Consider the following 21666-nt stretch of genomic DNA (forward strand, 5'->3'; position numbering starts at 1 on the left):
ATTACCCAGATAACCTACTTGGTAACCTACTACTAACCTTACTGCTGCAATGGACACTTTACTTTCCCATGAGGCCACAGGAGAGGATTTATATGTGAAGTTGACTACATAGATCACATGAGAATATCTACATGATGTCAATTTTGCAGCCCTTCCTTGACCTCTACTTTTCACCACAATGGTAACCTTAAAAAACATAACATTATTATCCTATTAACATTATATATATATATATATATATATATATATATATATATATATATATATATATATATATAACCTATTAATCCCAACATAACAGAAGATTAACACTATATATCTTAATCTTGTGCAAAAACACAAACTAACACTTCATTTCAAATGTTATTCTCCTCATGCAGTCCTGCTGCACTCATTCAGTTTAATATAATCAGTTATTGAGTTAACTTAACTTTTTTCTATTAAGTACAAGGAACTTTCAGTTATATTTGAGTGAAATAAACTCATTTCATTTGGTTAATACGAGATACCCCTCGCTGCAGACTGTAGCGCGGTGACGTCACGTCTCTACGTCACGTATGTACGTGACGTATGTGGTACCACGCATGCGCAAAGTATGACTATCGTCATATAATACGCATGTGCGCACGCACGCGCGCGCAGTTTGTTTCAATCACTTCCGGCGAGAGATTCGATGGCAGTAAGTCAATAAGCTTTATTTATGCTGTTTTAACAATTGTGCTTTTGTGTTAACGGCTTTTAATTCTAAGAGATGTCATAGAGCATCAATGTTTTAGATTTTAAAAAAAAGTTATGACATGTTTTATGATATAAATTTGCATTAAAAATGACAGGGTTTCAGCGAGTCTTAAAATGATATGTAAAAGTCTTAATTCGCCTTTAAACAGATTAAGGCTTGAAAGATGTCTTCAAATAGAGCAGAAAGACTTACATTAATGAGGTCATGTAGTTGATTTTTGCATGCATTGCAAAATAAGTGTTGTCCCCATTATCAGATCATACTATAAAAGTTACATTCCGGAATGCAGTGCATGTACTGTAAGTTATGTTAAATAAATTTGTGGTAAAATAAATTAAAAAGTAGGGTAATGGAGTTGAACATTTGTATTTTGCTAAAATAAAACTAATTGTGATTCTCCTTTGTTTTTTTGTTTTGTTTTTATCATTTAGAAAGCATATTAATGTATTGAGTTCCCTGCAATTTATTCAAGAAATTTACCTTACTCTTATAAAGGTGTTTGAGACCTGGGTCTAAAAATCAAGGGAGTTTTACAGTGTTGTCACTGTGCTGTCTGTACAATCTATCCATCTATATGTCTGTTCTTCCTATCTATCTGTCTGTCTATCCATTTATATCAAAACGTTCTGCTTGAAAACTACTTCAAGCTTTTAAAACTATTTCAAACTTTCAGTTTGTCTTGACAAACTTTTTTTTTAACTAGTTTATGTTGTTCATAAACAAAGTAAGTCTCTTAGGTACTTTACAGACAAAGCCAATAACACTCAAACATATCTTTGTCTAACATCTTCCTGTAATATGTTTAAAATATTTAAAAAAGAAATTTCTTTGAGTACTATGTTAATGCCTTTCTTCAAAATGATTCAATATTGTTTTTTCTGCATTTTATCTAAATTAGGTGTTGTGAACTGGAGTGCATTTTCCAGACAATATAAGCAAGGTTTCCTGGTGCCGTACTCAATGACTCAGGGCTTGCACTGCAATATACAAGGACTGCCCACCTGGGTAGGTGATGGCAGAAGCGGAGTCGTGTGTGTGTGTGTGTGTGTGTGTGTAATGGCAGAAGCGGAGTCCTGCGTGGATTTTATTCCGATAAGGAGGTTGAGGGCTATTGCTCAGTTGTTTTTTCAATGAAGGAGGGGAATTTCAAGCAGAGTAGTGTGTGTGTGTGTGTGTGTGTGTGTGTGTGTGTGTGTGTGTGTGTGTGTGTGTGTGTGTGTGTGTGTGTGTGTGTGTCTGTGTGTGTGCATATTTCTTTTACACAATTATCATCTTTGTTTTGAAATAAAGGTTATCACTGTTTTGAGTTTGGTTTTTTGAGTTGGCATGCATAATATGTGATACAGAGATTGACAATATACTGTGTGTATTTGGTTTAACTTCAAACTACTTTATTTGAATAAATGTTTTATAATGCACAAAAATAAACAATTATTAACTATTACAGAGGAATGATTAAAATAAGAAATATAAGGTGCCATTAATGTTTACAGTAATTTACACAGTGAAGTGCAACAGAATGTGAAAATAAACTTTAAATAAAATACTACACAGATAATACACAATATATACTTTGAAATTCCATATAAGTTTACCTTGGATCAGGCATAGTTAAAACTATGGATGTGCTCTGTACTCCTTTTTGCTGCTTTCATTATAACTTTAGATTTTTTTTAATACATTATGTTCTTTAAAAATATGTCAAATTTGCGCATGCGTTTTAAAGACTCGTGACGTCACCGCGTAACGCGCATGCGTGGTAACACATACGTGACGTACAAACGTGACGTGAATACGTGACGACACCGCGCTACAGTCTGCAGCGAGGAGTACTTGGTTAATACCCTGGTCGGGTTTACGGCCAAGTAAGACATGTTCCTGGATCAACATATTTTGTTGATCCTGGAACAACATTAGTTGTTACAAATTTAGTTATTACCCTATCCCTACCCCTAAACCTAAGCCTACCCATAACTTTTCCCTAAAATCAGAGGAAAATGAAAGGTGAATAACACTGATGTTGAAGCACCTTACCCTGGTTCTAAGCCTAAACTTGACACAAACTGTAAACTTGTCCCTCAAATCTGATTTGAAAAAGATGTTGATCCAGGAACATGTGGTACTTGGTGAAATCATGTTCACCACTGGGGGTCTACAGCGAGGGCAACTTTAAGACAACACAAGGGTGAAATTTCTCATACTCATGCTCAAAAAATACATACTCACACTCTCATTCTCATTGGTCATCTTCCTCATTTTGTCTTCTGTAGAATTCATAAAAAGTATGGATTTACATGGCAGGGAAGGAAAAAAATTAACTTAGGCAAATACAAAATACTGTACTGTGAGTACTGTGACAACAATTGATGGAACTAGAAAATACCTCGATGTAGAAATACCTGCTTGTTCCTGGAACTTTCACTTTGCAAACCAAAATCCTTTTTGAATTTTGATTTGAATGTAAAACCTTGCAAACCTGTAAATCAAGTAGTTGGTTCACATCAGGACAACAAAGCTATTCATTTAGGCCTATCAAAGTTTACTGTGCTGGACTTGACATTTGCTCTTGTACTGTATTACTATAGAAAAAGTAATGATCTCAGAGCGACACAGAAATAAAATGGCTGTAGGCTTCTTATTCTTTCACATCGCACAATTTGAGAATTATGGTGAATTGGACCTGTGAAACCCCCTTCCTGATTGGTGACGCCATCCTGATTGTCCTCAGCTTCACCTAAATGGACTCATTCAGATGATTTGATGATCTGTTGGCCAGTGAACGTAGCGTTGGATAGGCTGGTGAGGATTGAAGAGCGGTTTGGCATTCTGGGCCGTCTAGAGACTTCGGCAATGTGAACTGATCCCTGCAATGATCTGACAGTGCAGAACAAGAGGATGTTCACTAAGAAGCCTGTCCTGAATCCATTTAGGAGTCTACTGGAACGCTCTGTTTAATGCCTTATAGGTCCACGAGGTTCCATTTAACTTTTTACTTTATTAATGTTATTTATATTACTGCAATTATTGTTATTCATGTTAAATATATATATATATATATATATATATATATATATATATATACAACCTGTTTTTTTACTTTTATTATTTTATTCATGCTTTTTAACTTTTTTACTTTTCTAATTTTTTAGGGCTGTCAATTAATCACATAACAAAAGATTGTATACATGCACACACAAACTTTTTGTTAGATGTGATTAATCACAATTAATTGATTATATATTTATATATACAGTGTATATATATATTTTTATTTACAAAATTTTGGTTTTTATTTTAATAGCAATGCTAGCTTTTTCTCATTTTTTTCCAGTTATTTTGACAGTAAGCAATCACCTAGCAACCACACAGCAATGGTCAAAACCATTTTGAACACCTTAGAAACCACATAGAAACCCTTGCAAACACTCAGAACATCATATAGCATTTTGGTAATGAATTTGGCATGGGAAAACACCACTCATTTTTTTGTAAGTGAATTTAAAAATTCTTAATGTTTTACATCATAATAACGTTCTAAAAGACCTTTTCTTGGAAACAGCACAGGGAACGTTAGCCAACAGTTCAGCAATGGAAATGAGTGGGAAAAATAATGTCAGAGAAAATGCATTTCACTAACCACTTCCAACTCAAAGCAATTTTGCTGTTGCCCACACTGACACTGTCTTTATGGATACTAAACATGGTCAAAAATAATCAGTGCAATCACAATCAAAAGACTGTCTTGTTTCTTTTGAAGAAACATCCATTGAAACATGATTCTTCAAGAGGGGATTTGTAGGAATGAAGTGAATGTACTTTCCCTTACACACCCTGATCCTAAAACATACAAACTGACATCCATGATGCCTCAAAAGCTGACTTACATATCTGTCTAACTCCTCCATCTCCAATAGCTTCACACAGCTTGTCAGTTCCCTATATGCTGGGATTTTTGTAGGTGCACTGTTGAATCTGAATTTTTCATGTTGTCTCTTGAAACTGTCCTGCTTGGACTGATGTATCTGTATTCTAACAATATTCAATAAGTCATTATTGATGCGAGCTGCCGCAAAGTCTCCATCTCAAAGCCAGAATTTCTGGATTAAGTTCCGCAAAATGTTAAGCATGAAAACATAATAAACAGGTACATGCCTAATAATACAGCTGCAAGCAGCAATTACAGGGCCAAGCACATCAATGAATGCACATTATATGTTTTGAGTACGTTTATGGTCACAGCAAAGAAAAGGCTATGAACAGATTCATCATTATTTAAAACCTTTCTGGCACTGTAATATAATTTGGGGGAATATATGTATCAATGATTTTATACACTCCCATTCAAAAGTTTCAAATAATTGAATTAGAAAAATAGAATAGAATAGAAAATGAATAAAAAATTCAAAAGAGCAGTAAATAGAAATCTATAGAATCAATTTACTTTACAATTACAATTTACCTTGCTGGATAAAATTATTAATTTATTTGAAAAAAAAAACTTGGCCACAGACTTTTGAAAGTTTGTCAATATGTAAGAGCGTTGTCTTAGATATTGCCTCAATTCTAGTTTGCAATCTTTGTCAGAAAATGTATAAATTAATATTCAGCGTCAAACACTAAAAATTCATTGGGTGAATTTTTTGTGAGTCTGAAAATAATGAGAGTCAATTTTAATGAAGATTCATTCACCACTGTTCATTGATAAAAATTATTTGTTGAAATTAATAATTTTTTTTATTAGTGGTTGCAATCAATTGATTTGATCTAGATTTAAACAAATGCATTAAGTTTAACTTAATTTTATTTAGTTACGTTAGTATAACTAATAGTGTAATTCCACCCCTATTCAATTACAGCAAAATCCCCAGTGTTAAATAAACACAGAGTGTGAATTATATAAACTCTGAGCAGAGTGTTAAATGAACACTGAAGCAGTGTTAAAGTTAATGAGACAATTAATTGAATAATTGAGTGATGATTGAGAATTATTGAAGACACCTGATGTTAACAAGCAGAATCACTGAAGGAGAAAAACAGAATTTTTAAGTCACCATTTTGGTGATCGGTGTTTGTTTTAAATCATTCACTTTAGATTTGGTTTGGCTGCTGTACCTGAGTTACAGGTAACTCAGGTACAGTCTCGACCAATCGAACCACAAACGGCGTGCTACGTGAGCTGAACTGTGACTTTCGACCAGGACGTAGCACGCCGTTCGTGGTTCGATTGGTAGAGACTGTTTTTCAAAGATGGCTCCTGCCTATATATGAAGTGTACTGTCTTTATAAAGTATCTTCTTATTAAACTGTCTGTACACTTACAAAGTTCTCAATGCTTCGGCGTTCGTGGTTCGACTGGATACATTCGATTATCATGAAAACACATCCCAGAGAACGGTCGACTCTGTAATGTTATTAACCTAAGTTCATTTTGCGCCAGTATTGTCCTTTAAATTGAGTTGTTAATTTTAACCTTTAATAATAATAACAGCTGACATGCCTCCCTGTATGTTTACAGCATTATTAGGTGAGAGATTTTTCCTTGAGAAAAAATTGAATCACATTGAATCAAGATCAGAATCAAATCAAAAGCTTATGAATTGAAATCATTTTTCTTAAGTCATCTTGTTTAGTATAATGTGCTTGTATTAACTTCTGCCAATATGTGCTATGACTCTTTTTTTAATATGATATGCAAGAGTGAGGGAGACATTTAGCTAGCATGTGAGCACAGCTGCAAACTTCATATGAAAGCTAAATGACGCACTCTAACCAGTGAAGCAAGCATAATTAATATGCGTTAAATAAAATCACTCACCGTGACACAAGCAAGCATGAGATGCAACAGGTACTGTAATAATTTACTCTCCTGTGGCCCTGAAATGAGACAATAACAGTGTTTGTCAAGACTATTACGGTTTGCTAAAAGAAAGTGCTGAACTTTATGAGGGAAATACCCAACATCTATCCATATTGCCCTGTCAAAACAACACGTAGAATAAGGACTATAATACAAAAACCCCACAAATGACTGTTGCTAAAGAGTTTTAAGCCTTTAAAAACCACTGTAGTTGTTAGCTCCGCCACTAAGATTAGCACAGGCTTACGCTATGATAACAGTCTTACATAAGCACAGTCTAGACAGATGTGCAGGATAAACCATTATTTCATGTTTTTCTGAAAATTGTAGGTCCACTCTCTAACTCTGTTCCAAAAGTTACCTCAGCTTTTCAAAGCATAGGTGAAGTAGGCCTACACACTGCAAAGGTTTGGGAATGACAACCACATTTTATGAAGTGAATCCAGCCACTCTTAAAAGTGTTTAGCGATAACCACAACAATGTTTAGGTGTCTCATTGTAAACAAGACAGATGAATGCCAACAGTTTAACCCCAGTTTAACAGCTTTTTATGGACAGAAATATCAGACGCCACAGTCCAAAAGACACACTGTCGTACTTAGATATAGTAGGCGTACAGTATGTCTTCATTCACAATAAAACAGTGAACACTTTACTATCCCATGAGGCCAAGGGTAGAGGATTTGTGAATGACACCAGTAGGTCATGTGACAATGAAAGCATGCTGGATGTACAGTTGTGGTCAGAATTATTGGTACCCCTGGTAAATATGATCAAAGATGGCTGTAAAAATAAATCTGCATTGTTTATCCTTTTGATCTTTTTTGAAAGTGGGGGGAAAATCACATTATTAAATAAATGTTTTTCTACAAAACACGTTGGCCACAATTATTGGCACCCCTTGAATTTGAGTAAAATATCTCAGAAGTATTATTTTCACATTATTTTTTATCACACCAGGGTGACTAAACATGAAATTGTCTAGCTTTGACTTCTTGTTTCACAGGAGTATAAATATGAGGAAACTCAAAGGCCAAATTCCCTTAATCCTCCATCACAATGTGTAAAACCAAAGAATATAGTTCAGATGTGAGGCAAAAGATTGTTGAGCTTCACAAAATCGAAAGTGGCTGTAAGAAAAAAATTAAAGAATTGAAAATCCCCATTTCCACCATCAGGGCAATAATTAAGAAGTTCCAATCAACTAAAGATGTTATGAATCTGCCAGAAAGAGGACAGGTGTCTATATGGTCTTAATGCACAGGTGCGGAGGGAAGTCTGAGTGACCAAAGACTCTCCAAGGATCACAGATGGACAATTGCAGAGATTACTTGAGTCTCGGGGGTCATAAAGCCTAAATAAATATACCAAACAACCCCTATATCATCACATGTTGATTGGGAGGGTTTCAAGAAAAATCCTCCCCACTCCTCCAAAAACAAACTCAAGTATATTCAGTTGTCAGACACGACTGGAACTTCAAAAGGGACTGGATTCTATGGTCAGATGAAACTAAAAAAAGAGTTTTTTGGCAGCAAACCCACCAGATGTGTTAGGTGCAAAAAGGGATAAAAAGTACCCCATGATATGGTTAAATATACTGCTGAATCTTTAATGTTGTGGGCCTATTTTTTGCTGGAGGTCCTGGACATCTTGTTTAGATACATGGTTTCATGGATTCTAGCAAATACCAACAGATAAAAAATCAAAACCTTATGGCGTCTGCTAGAAAATTTATAATGGGCCGTGGTTGGATCTTCTGTCAGGACAACAATCCAAAACATACATCAAACTCAACACAAAAATGTGTCACTGAGCATGGAAGCTTCAGCCATGACAGTCCCAGTCCCCTAAACTGAACCCTATAGAAGATGAGTGGGCTGAACTGAAGAGAAGAAGCACCAACATGAACTTGTGAATCTGAAGGATCTGGAGAGATTCTGCATAAAGGAATGGTCTCTGATCCAAACTCATTAGGCATTATAGGAAAAAACTCAGAGCTGTTATCTTGGCAAAAGGAGGTTGCAAAAAGGCAATAATTAATAAAAGGGTGGCAATATTGTGGCCAACGTGTTTTGGAGAAAAACATATATTTCATAATGTGATTTCCCCCCCCCCCCCACTTTCAATTCATTTACTTCAATAAAAGGTTGGAGTTTTGCTAATTTTTTTAACGAAAGATCAAAAGGATAAAACAATGCAGATTTATTTTTACAGCCATCTTTGATCATATTTACCAGGGGTGCCAATAATTCTGACCAAAACTGTATATGTCTGGGTTTCATTCATACTATACATATTCATAGTACTACAAATATATGGTGAAAATAGTAAGAGTAGCATGCTAGTATGCTGTTCCGAATTCAGCCATACTTTTAACAGTAGCAAAATGCGTTTCTTAGCAAATACCTACTAGACAGTTTTTGATTTTCTAGCCAGGTTCCCTCTGAAATTTCTCATGGGTTTTTCTTATAGGCTAGTAGATTTAGATTTTTGAGTAAAAATGAGCATTAGGCCTAGCCTTTTTATCAACCACAGCAACATAGCGACATCAGCTATTTGAGGATATTCACATACTGCCAAAATTCAATTGAAGTACCACACACATGTGAGTTTACATGCTTGATTAATGTATAGAAACTTATTACCAACATGTTTTTTATAACACAGTTAGGCCTAAGTGTGTAAGTTTTTTTATTTTATTTAAAAAAAAAAACATGTTCTTAATCCAGTTTTTTTGTTCAATGACTACTATTTTGTATGACATTCATGGGTATATCTTCCCCAAAAGTGTAAACATTGAGCACCATGAATTTCTTTCTTCGGCTGAACACAAAATATATAAGATACTCCATTGACTTCCATAGTATGGAGGAATAAAAATACTATGGAAGCCAATGGGGCTCATTAACTGACCTTCATTCTTCAAAATATCTTCTTTTGTGTTCAGCAGAAGAAATAAATTCATACAGGTTTGAAACAACTTGAAGGTGAGGCTTAATGATGACAGAATTAAAATTTTGGGGTGAACTATACCTTTAAGTCAGAGGTATCCTTTATTTTGTGAACAAAACCTACAAGTAAACCTTATTTTAACCCAAAACCGCTGAAGCACAATCCTACTGGAACCAACAGCGAATAAACTTTTCCAAAAACACATCATAACTGAACAGCTGTTGTTCTTCTTACATTTAATAAAATAAAAGTGGCAGTGAGTATTCATAACTCTGATTTCTCTGCGTACTGTAAGGGTTCCTAAATATTTTCAGCTGCTTTCCCACCTGAAAAACCTGTCCTGAAGGGCTTAATGGAAATCAAGAAAACCAGGGGCCCTCGCATAATCACACAAAGGACCAGTAATAGCAACTAGAGTCTCTTCATCATGGAGTTTAAAAGAGAAAGATCTATAGCAATCCATCAAATACATGCAAGGGATTAGAGAGATTTGACGGCGATCTCCGGTGAGCGCGTGCTTCCTGCTTCTCTCTGCAGTGGTTTGTCAGACAGTGCGTGTCTCCCCGTGTGCTTCAACACTTGAAATTTCTCTCACACAAAGAGCTCGCACGCGGCACGCCTTTTTAAAGACGGCTCGCCCGTGCATTTAAAAAAAAAAGAATGGTGCGGCAGCTTGGTATCGGACTCTGATGGGCACGAGCGGTGTCTAGTATGTTTGGGCTTGATCATGCTAGAGCAGCGCTCGTGGATGACTCATGTTTTCTCCGTGGGAACATGACCATCGCGTCATTAAGGTCGAGACTCGGTGAACTCACATGAGTGAGAGTCCCCTCATCCACCCACCGATCTTCGGCTGGTGGCCAGGGTGACCTGAGGTTTACGGTCTGGAACAAGGCGCCGACTATGTGCCCGCAACCCCAGCCCCCCTCTTCAATGACGGTGCCCGCTAGTGAACAGGTGATTCCCACGGGTCTACCCTCTGGTGGCCCGTGTGTTTCATTTGAAGCTACAGAGGATGATACTATGTTTGTAGCAGCTTCACAAGGTCCGTTTGATTTTCTTAGAAGTGAGGACTCGTCACAGCTGGCACCTTCTGGTGCATACGGCTGTGCCTGAGTCTGATCCGGAGATGACGGCCATGCTTTCCCGGGAAGATTGTTTTTTGAGTAATGCCGCCGACCCCCGTCCACGGCAAACCCCAATACCTTTCTTCCCGGACGTGCATGATGAGATCTCGAAGTCCTAGAAGACCCCCTTGTCTTCTCGGGACCGCTCGCTGATCTCATCCGCCTTTCCTCCCCTCGATGGGGCCGCTGCCCATGGGTACACTGGGGTGCCCCCGGCTGAACGATCTGTTGCGATGCTATGTGTTATCAGAGTGCTTCTTCTCGGCGCAATCCTAAGCACCCGCCCGTGGCCTGTAGTTTTTCGTCTACGCTTGTGGCGAGATCCTATAGCGCCACGGGACTGGCAGCCGCCTCACTGCATGCCATGGTCATTCTGCTGGTCCACCAGACCCAGATGCTCATGGACTTGCACGAGGGCCGGACTGACCCAGGGCTCTTCACTGAGCTGCGCGCCGCCACTGACCTTGCTCTCCGAGCGACGAAAGTGGCCGTACGCTCCCTGGGTCAGGTGATGCTCACTATTCTGTGGCTGAACCTGTCTGATGTGCTGGATGTCGCGCGGACCCGTCTGTCCGACATTCCCATATCCCAGGTCGGCCTGTTCGGCGGTGCGGTTGAGGGCTTGCCCAACAGCTCTCAGCCGCCCATGAGCAGACTGACGTTAATTCTGTCCCGACGGCTCCGCCGTCCGCTCAGATCCCTCTGTCTGCCCACCGCCGAAAGGCGCCCTCCTGCGGCTCCCACCCACAGCCACAGCCCTCTCCAGCCCTGTCCCCCGCTACACTCCGGGTTAAGCGGCGCTCTTGAGACGGGCTCCTGGGGGATGGAGCTGACTGAGGTTGACTCTGTCCCGACGGCCCCCCGTCCACTCAGATCCCTCGGTCTGCCCACCGCCGAGGGTGCCCCCCCCCGCGGCTCCCACCCCGTCCGTTCACCTGGGCTCTGGAGGCCGCGGTCGGACGCTCCAGTCCTCTCCAGCCCCGCCCCCCGCTACACGCCGGGTTAAGCGGCGCTCTTGGGATGGGCTCCTCAGAGATGGGACTCAGTTCTTTCCAGGAGTTGGTAGCAGGACCACTCCTTTCCCCGGTGGAGGGCCGGGGTAGAATCCTTATTCTCCAAAGAACTGACTCTCCCGTCTCTGAGCACACAGAGTTCTCGGACAACACAGAGCGCCGCCCACAACCCGTGCTCTCCTCGTCCCCCTCTGTCCCAGAGGTGGTTGACACGGCGTGCCGTCCACGGACCGCTTCGCCACTGTCCCCCTCTGTCGCCAGACCCCTTGCACAGTAGGCCCCCGCAGAACGACCAGCCTGGTCCTCCCCAGGCCCCCTCTGCGAGGGCGCGGTTGCTAACTGTGCCGCCACATCGGCCCGCTATGCCGTCCACGTCTGGGCCAGTTACTCCGCTTCGCTGCCCCTCCGTGGGGACGCCTGTGGTTCGCATGATCCCGCTGGTTCAGTTCCTGAGGGCCTGGTTAGAGCTTCCCCGTCTGTCGCCCTGGGTCGCGCGAACCATCAGGCTCGGCTATGTGATTCAGTTCGCACGGTCTCCTCCCCGCTTGGGGAGTCCGCTCCACTTTGGTCGGGGGCTATGCCCCCATCATGAGAGCAGAGATTGCCACCCTGCTGGCGAAGGGTGCAATCGAGACTGTCCCTCCAGCCGAGATGAGGTCCGGCTTCTACAGCCCCTACTTCATTGTCCCCAGGAAAACTGGTGGGTTACGGCCTATCCTGGACTTGCACGTGCTGAACCGCTCCCTTCACAGGATGCCGTTCAAGGTGCTCACTACCAAACACGTTTTCGAATGCGTACGGTCCCAGGATTGGCTTGCAGCGATCGACCTGAAGGGCACAACATTCATGTCTCCATTTTTCCTCAACACAGACCGTTCCTACGGTTTGCTTTCTAGGGGCAGGCATACCAGTACGCGGTTCTCCCTTTCGGGCTAGTCCTGTCTCCTCGCATCTTCACGAAGGTCGTCGAGGCTGCCCTTGTTCCCCTTCGGGAACACGGGGTTCGCATCCTGAGTTATATCGACGACTGGCTGATCCTAGCTCACTCTCGAGATCAGGTTTGCGAACACATGGACCTAGTGCTTCGGCACCTAGCTCGTCTGGGCCTTCGGGTCAACTGGGAGAAGAGCAAACTTTGCCCCGTGCAGAGGATCTCTTTTCTCGGTATGGACTTCAACTCGGTCGCCATGTCCGCGCAGCTTACGAGCGAGCGCGCGCAGTCACTGCTGACTTGCCTGAGACAGTTCGAGGGCAAGAGTGCGGTTCCACTGAAACTCTTTCAGAGGCTTCTGGGGCATATGGCATCTGCGGCCGAGGTCACGCTGCTCGGATTGCTTCATATGAGACTGCTTCAGCTTTGGCTTCGCGGCCGAGTCCAGAGGTGGGCGTGGCAACACGGCACGCTCCGAGTACCAGTTACTCCGACCTGCCACCAGTTCTTCACCCCGTGGTCGAACCTCAGTTTTCTCAGGGCGGGTGTCCCCCTGGAACGAGCTTCTGTTGTCTCAACAGATGCCTCCACCACGGGCTGGGGCACCATGTGCAATGGACATGCTGCTACGGGCTCCTGGACAGGACCCCAGCGGCTATGGCATGTCAATTGCCTCGAGTTGTTGGCAGTATGCCTTGCCCTGCACCGCTTCCGGGCGTTGCTCAGGGGTCAACTCGTACTAGTCCGTTCAGACAATACCGCCACTGTAGCGTACATCAAACGTCAAGGTGGTCTACGCTCCCGCCGTATGTCACAACTCGCTCGCCACCTCCTCCTATGGAGTCAGAAGCATCTGAGGTCGCTTCGAGCCATTTTCATTCCCGGAGCGCTGAACTGTGCAGCCGACGAGCTCTCGCGGCTTCAGCCACTCCCTGGAGAATGGCGACTCCATCCCCAGTCGGTTCAGCTGATTTGGGACCAGTTCGGGGACGCACAGATAGATCTGTTTGCCTCTCACGACTCGACCCATTGCGCCCAGTGTTATTCTCTGACCGAGGGCACGCTCAGCACGGATGCTCTGGCGCAAAGCTGGCCGCAGGGCCGCAAGTATACGTTTCCCCCAGTGAGCCTTCTTGCGCAGACCTTGCACAAGGTCAGGGAGGACGAGGAGCAGGTCATTCTGGTTGCCCCTTACTGGCCCAACCGGACCTGGTTCCCTGTACTAGTTCTCCTCGCGACAGCACCTCCCTGGCCGATCCCTCTGAGGAAGAACCTTCTTTCTCAGGGACGGGGCACCCTATGGCACCCTCGTCTCGATCTTGGAACCTCCACGTGTGGCTCCTGGATGGGACGGGGCAGGTTTGAGTACCCTACCACCAGCGGTGGTGGCTACCATCACTTCCGCTAGAGCGTCGTCCACTAGACACGTCTATGCGTTGAAGTGGAACCTCTTCGTCAGCTGGTGCTCTTCTCACCGAGAAGACCCCCGGAGATGCTCGATCAGCGTTGTGCTTTCCTTCCTTCAACAAGGGTTGGAGCGAAGGCTGTCTCCCTCCACCCTGAAGGTCTATGTTGCCGCCATTGCCGCACACCATGACCTCATCGAAGGTAAGTCGGTAACTCTCAGTGGTTCTAACTGCCCTGAAGAGTGCTCCATTTGAGCCCCTGCAATCAGTCGAGCTTAAATTCCTGTCTATGAAGACAGCGCTCCTGGTTGCATTGGCCTCCATCAAGAGGGTAGGGGACCTGCACGCATTCTCCGTTGACGAAGCGTGCCTGGAATTTGGGCTGGCTTACTCTCACGTGTTCCTGAGACCCCGGCCTGGATACGTGCCCAAGGTTCCTACCACTCCCTTCCGGGACCAGGTGGTGAACCTGCAAGCGCTGCCCCTGGAGGAGGCAGACCCAGCCTTGGCACTGCTCTGTCCAGTACGCGCTCTCCGCGCCTATGTAGACAGAACGCAGTGTTTCAGGACCTCAGACCAGCTCTTTCTCTGTTATGGTGGGAAGCTGAAGGGAAAGGCTCTCTCCAAGCAAAGGTTGTCTCACTGGATAGTGGACGCCATTGCTTTGGCATACCAGCAGCAAGGTCGACCGTGCCCCCTTGGTGTGACTGCCCACTCCACCCGGAGTGTGGCGTCCTCTTGGGCTCTAGCGCATGGCGCCTCGCTAACAGACATTTGCAGAGCTGCAGGCTGGGCGACACCTAACACATTCGCCTGATTCTATAATCTCCAAGTGGAGCCTGTGTCCTCTCATGTACTCGCTTCAACCAGCTAGTACCGGACCTGTTCAGGTGTCTTCGCTTGCTCGCCATTCCACTCCACGGACTGGATACGTGCGATATTCTCCTCAGGTGAGCTTCCCCTAAAGCCCTGAGCTCCTCCAGCACTCCTGACGTCGGCGCCAGTGTCTATTGCCTGCACGTAGGCTAGGTGCCTCCTGTGTGCATGGTCCCTCATCTGAGCGACCCCCACATGTGTATTTCCACTGTACGCCTCTCTGAGCATGTGTCTTTCCCTTGGCAAGCCACCTTACCACCCCTGGGGTCGAAATATTCCACCTGCGGCTGGACACCCCAGTGTTTCCATATGCTTCCTTCGGGTCATATGTGTATTCTCTAAGTCCCCCCCAATCCCGCCCCCCCCCCCCCCCTCTGGGTTGGCATTAATTGCCTACTTCCCCTAAGCTTGGGATATGCTTCCCAGTGTACCTTGGTATTCCTGTGATAAATGGAGTCCTTCGTCCAGTCTATGACAGAGATCTAGATTTACGCAGTGCACTGGAAGACAGCTGAGTAGGTGGCGTGATTAGACTGGTAACCCCATTCATCGTCATCCGACGTAACTCGGAGTGACAACGAAAGGGAACATCTATGGTTACGTATGTAACCCTCGTTCCCTGAGTAGGGAACGGAGACGTTACATCTGGCTGCCACTTTCCGCTGTACCGCGGGGATCGCCTGAGCTCAGTCTTGGCTCCTCAGCGAAGAAACATATCTGCATGTTGCCTGCTTCCTCCTTTTATACCCACGAGGTGGGGCGGAGTTACGCAATGCAAATTCCGCAGACACATGGTATTTCTTTGCCATTGGCTCGTTTTGTAATACTCGAAGTTGATAGGCTTTCTAAGCGAAACCCCATTCGTCGTCATCCGACGTAACGTCTCCGTTTCCTACTCAGGGAACGAGGGTTACATACGTAACTATGCTTTTATATCTGAGCTCAGAATGTTCAGATTAATTGTGAACATTAAAACAATTTTTAGTCAAATAGGTAAATCAACTTTAATGATAATGCAAAATGTGGATTTTATCATAAAATGGAATAGGTGACTTCGGTCACTTCTGACCGGAGGATTTTCTGTTTTGAATTTTTAAAAATCACAGCTTCATCGGAATTTTTTTTTCCTTTTATGGTATTTGGAATGTGAACACACAAAAAAATCAAGGGCATGATTCGAGCAGGCTAAGTGGTCGTAAAAAAAATAGTCACACTTTTGCTGTCCGGTCAAAAATGACCGACCATAGGAAATGAGAGGGGAAATCGACAAAAACACAAAAATTCTCTACAAATCGGCCACGATGCAGAAAAATAAATAGCTCAGCAATGAAGGAGTGAAACTCTAAAACATCAATGGTGAAAAATAGACCCACCCACTCACACACACACACACACACACACAATTATAAACACAAATGAACTGGTAGGGCTATTACAATGCAACATAATTGAGTCAGAAGACTGAAATAAGAGGTTGAAATTAGATTAGATCCAGATGGATTAAACTGAAATTATAATAATAATAATAATTAGAACTTTCTCTGTATTCAGGTTTGACTGTACCTATTAATAATGCAAAAACGTGTACACTTCACGTCAAATTTTTTTTTGATATAAACCTTGACAAAAAGTAGTATTTGATAATTTCTAAAAAGTAAATTTTAATCCACATCTTAAAAGTAAGTAGTTTTGTCCAAAAACAACTAGCCTAGAGAATTCACAAGCCTCTCCATAGAGATCTATACAGGCATCTAGTGGTAACACCCTGAAATGACATATTTTATTTTATTTTCTATCAACAGATGGCGCTTATCTGACTTCAAAAATTTGATTTAAAAGGCCCAGTCTCTATATTAATCTGAAATCCTGCATTCATTAAAAAAAAGAAATAAATAATAATAATAATATTTTTTATTTTTTATTTTCAATGACAAAAATTAACCATAGGCCTAATTATTGCATAAATATTAATAAGTACTATCAAATCCTCTCAAAATACAAAAATATTATTGAACAAAAATAAATTACATTTTTTTTTTACTGGGGTGGAGGAAGTTTCATTTTTAGGTGTCCGGTCACTTCTGACCGAGAAGATAACAAGTGCTACACCCAAATGAGGAGCACCTGAGATGATTTCTTACGTTTTTGAATCTGAAGGTTATAGGATGAAGGTTAAAGATAAAGTAAAATATATAAAGTAATATATAAAAATAGAATATGACTGGATGTCCCATTGCTGTAAAAAAAAAAAAAACCTAGTTGTAAACTAGTGTACTCAAAGTTTACTACTTAAAGCATACTTAAAAGTATATTTTTATATAGGCTACTAAAAAGTAGGCAAATTTAGTCCCAAGTATTGAAGAAGTACATTTACAATTATAAGTATTCTTCTAGTACATTGATATTAGTATACTTACTACATAAATTATTCTTCACCATAAAGTAAGGTCACCATAGTCGTAGAGCGCCCTCTTGTGTTTAAATAAAACATCTCTCAAACTTTTCTAAAATATTATTTGGGTAATTCCTGGGATTTGATGATATTTTAACTCTTTTAAACAACATAAATTAATTTTCTAAATACCCCACATCATTAAGCACACATCAAACCTCCAAACAGATATTATTTTCCCACCTAAGGCATTAAAGACCTTTATTATTTTTATTTTAGATTTTAAAACAAATTTTAAAACTTTTGTTCTCAACCCTGTAACGGACGAAATGGAATTGGTTTAAAAACGATTTTGCACAAAACTTGTGTCCCAAAACAAACATCTACCTAATGCTCATGTGTCCCTCATTACAATTTAATAATTACAAATGTGACATTTATGATAATTTTCACATTTTATGGGACTGAAGTTAAAAATTGACGAATTGTGCATGTCTGTGCTCTTTATTTTTCTTTAAAAAAAAAATTTTTCAGTGTAGAAGTTTAAAAAGAACAATTTGATTGTGTTAGTCATTAACATGTCAGGTGGTAATCAGCAAGAAATGCCTTCATTTTTAATCGTCTTCTCAATTTTTTTCCAAAAAAATGAATGTGACAAGGATAGTGTGACAGTGTTGAAGAAAGGTTTGAAGAGAGACATTGCCTTCAATTTTATATTTTTAATTTTGTCTCTCTATCATATTGTGCCCTTCTTTCTGTGTTTCTTTTCATAGTGTCGGCCTAGATCTGGCCCACATCTGGTACACGTGGATTCCAGTTGTCATGATTTTGGTAAGCATATATTTACTAAAACTATGACTATTTTATATTTTTTGTAATAAAATTGGATGAAAAACTCGCTGTCACAAGTTTTCAACCCCGAAAAAATAAGAAAAATCAATATAGTGACAGGTCTGAGTTTTTTTGCTCAAAATGGCCACTGCTCCTCATGTAGTGTAGGAAAGTAGACCACATATGACAGCAATTAAATATGTACATTGTACATACAGTACTTATGGATTAAAATATAAATTTGAAAAATAATAATGTTCCATCTTAATTGTATGTGATGGGGTTGAGTTCTTAAGCTTTGCAGTTCCCTCAAATATATAAATAAAAAGTATGAATCTACTTATCTGCACCACTGTTAAAGAGACCTGAATAATGTAATTTCTGGTAAATGATGTCACATATGGGTGGAGTCTAAATTAGAATTTTTAGTGTTAAGGGACTAAGGGGCATAACATTATAGTCTGTTTTTGTAAAATATGTTGTCAATTACTTTTTGAAAAAAATTTTCACAAGAAAGTTACACAAATACACACAATATTGCTAAAATTATAAACACAGTGTACATTTTGTAAAATATTTTTAAGTACAAATTCAGTGAAGTTTTTCAGAGACATGTCTTCTATAATATCTTCTTTTGTGTTTAACAAAAGAAACTCATACATTAAGTAATGGCAACATTTTCATTTTTGAGTGAACTATCCCTTTAAATGCGGTAATTAATCAATATTACCGTAGTGTATTTTTCTGTCCAGACGGTGTCGCCAACGTCCTTATCAATAATGTCTCCCTCACTTGGGCTTTTCTGGAATACAAATGAAAAGTGAGTGAATGGGGGTAAATGTGTTAACATGGTGACTGTCGTGAAGAACGAACTGTGTTTTTCTTTTCACAAAATATGAATATCCTAAACTAGAACAGTAATGCCAAATTCATGTGGGTTCATGAGACACCCTTCCGCTAGGTCGTTTGCATAAGAAAAGACTATATTACTTTTGTCAGGGTTTTATAAAATACAACATAAATTATTTATAACCTACATTTGCATCACACATCTCCCCAGTATTGTGCACTATTGTTTATGCCATGTTGCTTTGTATAAATGGGGTCTATGTGAGCACACAACTACTGTATAGACCATCAATACATTTAACTCAATCTAGTGATCTCAAATCAGCAGTGAAGCAGGAACAGAAAGTGTGCATGAAAAACATCGGTGTGCAAAAGAGTCAAAGGATTCTTTCATTGGCAAAAGTCGAGGAAGAACACAGTATATTCCCATTAGGATGCTCTTTGTCTAATTGAGGCATATTAACCATTTCAAGAATATTTTCGAGTTTAATAATATCCAATACTCATTACATTATTTCACCAAGAGACATATAAGGTGCCTGTACAAAAAGATTAACATGATCTCTTGACGTTCGACCAAAGCATTTCTGTCTCTTTAAAATACATGCAGCCTACGCCTCGAAAAGCGGCTTGTGCCGGCTTTGCCCCTTTACATCTTTATCCTTGCCCCCTTCATTAAAATAGTACCGTGCACAACAATAATCAACAACAACATCCAGTGGCATATTCTGTTGAAAAGCAGCACTGTTTCAGGATCTAACCGAGTCATTTTACGTTTAAACGAGCACATCCACAGCTCAATCCATCCAGTATGAGAGCATCTGTGGCGGAGGGATATCGATTCTGAATCTCACTGCTTGACGGATCCTTGAAATTTTGAATCCTACTATGGTGAATGCTTAGCTAATGAATATTAATTAGGAAATAAGAAGGTTGCTTGATAATGTTCCATTAACATTATCTTATTATTTATATTGGGGGGGCATTTTAACAAATGCTAAACAAACAAACAACGTGGATACATATTTATTTATTTATTTATTTATTTATTTATTTTAAATAATACGACTGATATCTTGAACTACACCTTGTCATATTCAACAAGGTTCAACAATACAGATTGCAGCCTCACGACCTACAAGTTTCAGTAAAATTGGTAATATGGTTCAATAGTTGAGTAAGAAAAATGACCATGAATATTGGCTCATGAATATTGATTAGATAACGCAGACGTCATGTTGTTGTGTTCCAATGGCACTGGCCTGGCTTTTTAATATTAAAAAGGAACACTTCGTCATAGTAGTTTTGGTATATTCGCTTACGGTCATGGGAGTGTACCTGCTCATGCCGAACATGTCGCGCTGTCAGGGAATGCGCTCCCAAATCTCTGGAAATTAAATATGTTTTTTTATGTGATGTCTGGACGGAATAAAAGGACGCCAAAAAAAAAAAATCGGGAAAACTAGTTCGGCTCAGCTGTGAATAATTTAACGCGATGAAGAATTTGGGGTTGATGGCGAAGTGCACATAAACTATGGACGGTTATGATGATACTCTGTATCGCCAACGGTAAGTGCAAGTTGCGCTACATTGTATTGGGAAATATCATTGAGGATCGCTGCTGGTGTGGCGCGCGCTGCTTTCGAGATGCGCGCGAAATGCTTATGCAACATCATCCCTATAATAAAAAATGTTTTCAAACTTTTTTTCTATGAAAGCAAATAGTCAGTGATGCATGAGCAACAACATGCCGATATTGCCTGGTTTTAAGTGTGTTGCACATCTAGTTATTTGCTCAAGAAGTTTCGCGAATGTCTTTTCGTTTGGAGTGATGCGCATTGCATATAATATTAGATATAATTTCATTCGTTTATTTCAACGTCTAATAGAATGCTTGGTCAAGAATATTAATTAAAGATAATTTATTTTCATGATGGTTTTGTGAACCAGATGATCCACCTGTATCATATAGAGTTTATCTGCACTGTATAAGTTTATAGGTGCAAAGATGTCAGAAAAGTTGTAGGCTACAACACCATCAGGCACAATTCGCGCTCAAAAAAACTTCCGCGTCTTGCAGAACAATTAATTATTCCACGTTTCATTCCCTCGATCCACCCGAAGTATTAGATAATATTCATTTTTCATTGAAACTAATAACGATGCTCGCATTTTCTCCACGTTTAAAAAATACAGTAGCCTATCAGAAACACATTTCAGACAGCAGACAAAAGTCTAAACGGAGTTTCAGTTTCATTATTCACTGTAAGAGCTGCAAATGCACTCTTATGACCTTAAGATAAGTGTTCTACATTATTCAATTCTTAGAAAGTAGCCTAATATTAAACAATACTTATTTATTCACTTGAATAAAACTAGTTGATATAATTATAAACGTATAATATAAAATGTTTACAGTGTTGGTCATTTGGAGGCCTAGCCAATATGAATATGAAGTCAATATGAAATAAAAATTAAAATAAATATGCTATATTTCAGCTGGAGGCATGAGACGACTGGTAATGACAACAGTAATAGCAAGCGAGTTATAGGACAATAACAGTTATGGAGAACTCACTGAGAAGTTGATTAATCTTAACTTAATTGTAATTTACAAGGATATCATAGGATGTTCCAACTCTGAGGTCCCCGTGACCTAAAGATATACTGGTGCGCACATTTGCACAAAT

At 40.6% G+C, this 21666-nt stretch overlaps 2 protein-coding genes across 3 annotated transcripts in view; one reads left to right on the forward strand and one right to left on the reverse strand.

Moving 5' to 3' along the window:
• The window catches only part of anxa3b (annexin A3b), a 275725-nt gene that overhangs the window by 151709 nt on the left and 102350 nt on the right, over positions 1-21666 (reverse strand). The gene's annotated exons all lie outside the window — the stretch shown is intronic.
• rc3h2 (ring finger and CCCH-type domains 2) overlaps positions 20273-21666 on the forward strand; it is a 36675-nt gene continuing 35281 nt past the window's right edge. For both annotated transcript variants that reach the window (XR_013207128.1, XM_077243116.1), the window contains exon 1: positions 20273-20545. The gene's annotated coding sequence lies outside the window, so the exon portion shown is untranslated. The remainder of the gene's footprint in view (positions 20546-21666) is intronic.

Source organism: Siphateles boraxobius, unplaced genomic scaffold (assembly GCF_051911475.1).
Source record: "Siphateles boraxobius isolate OS27281-9 unplaced genomic scaffold, OSU_SipBor_1 25, whole genome shotgun sequence".
Lineage (NCBI taxonomy): Eukaryota > Metazoa > Chordata > Actinopteri > Cypriniformes > Leuciscidae > Siphateles > Siphateles boraxobius.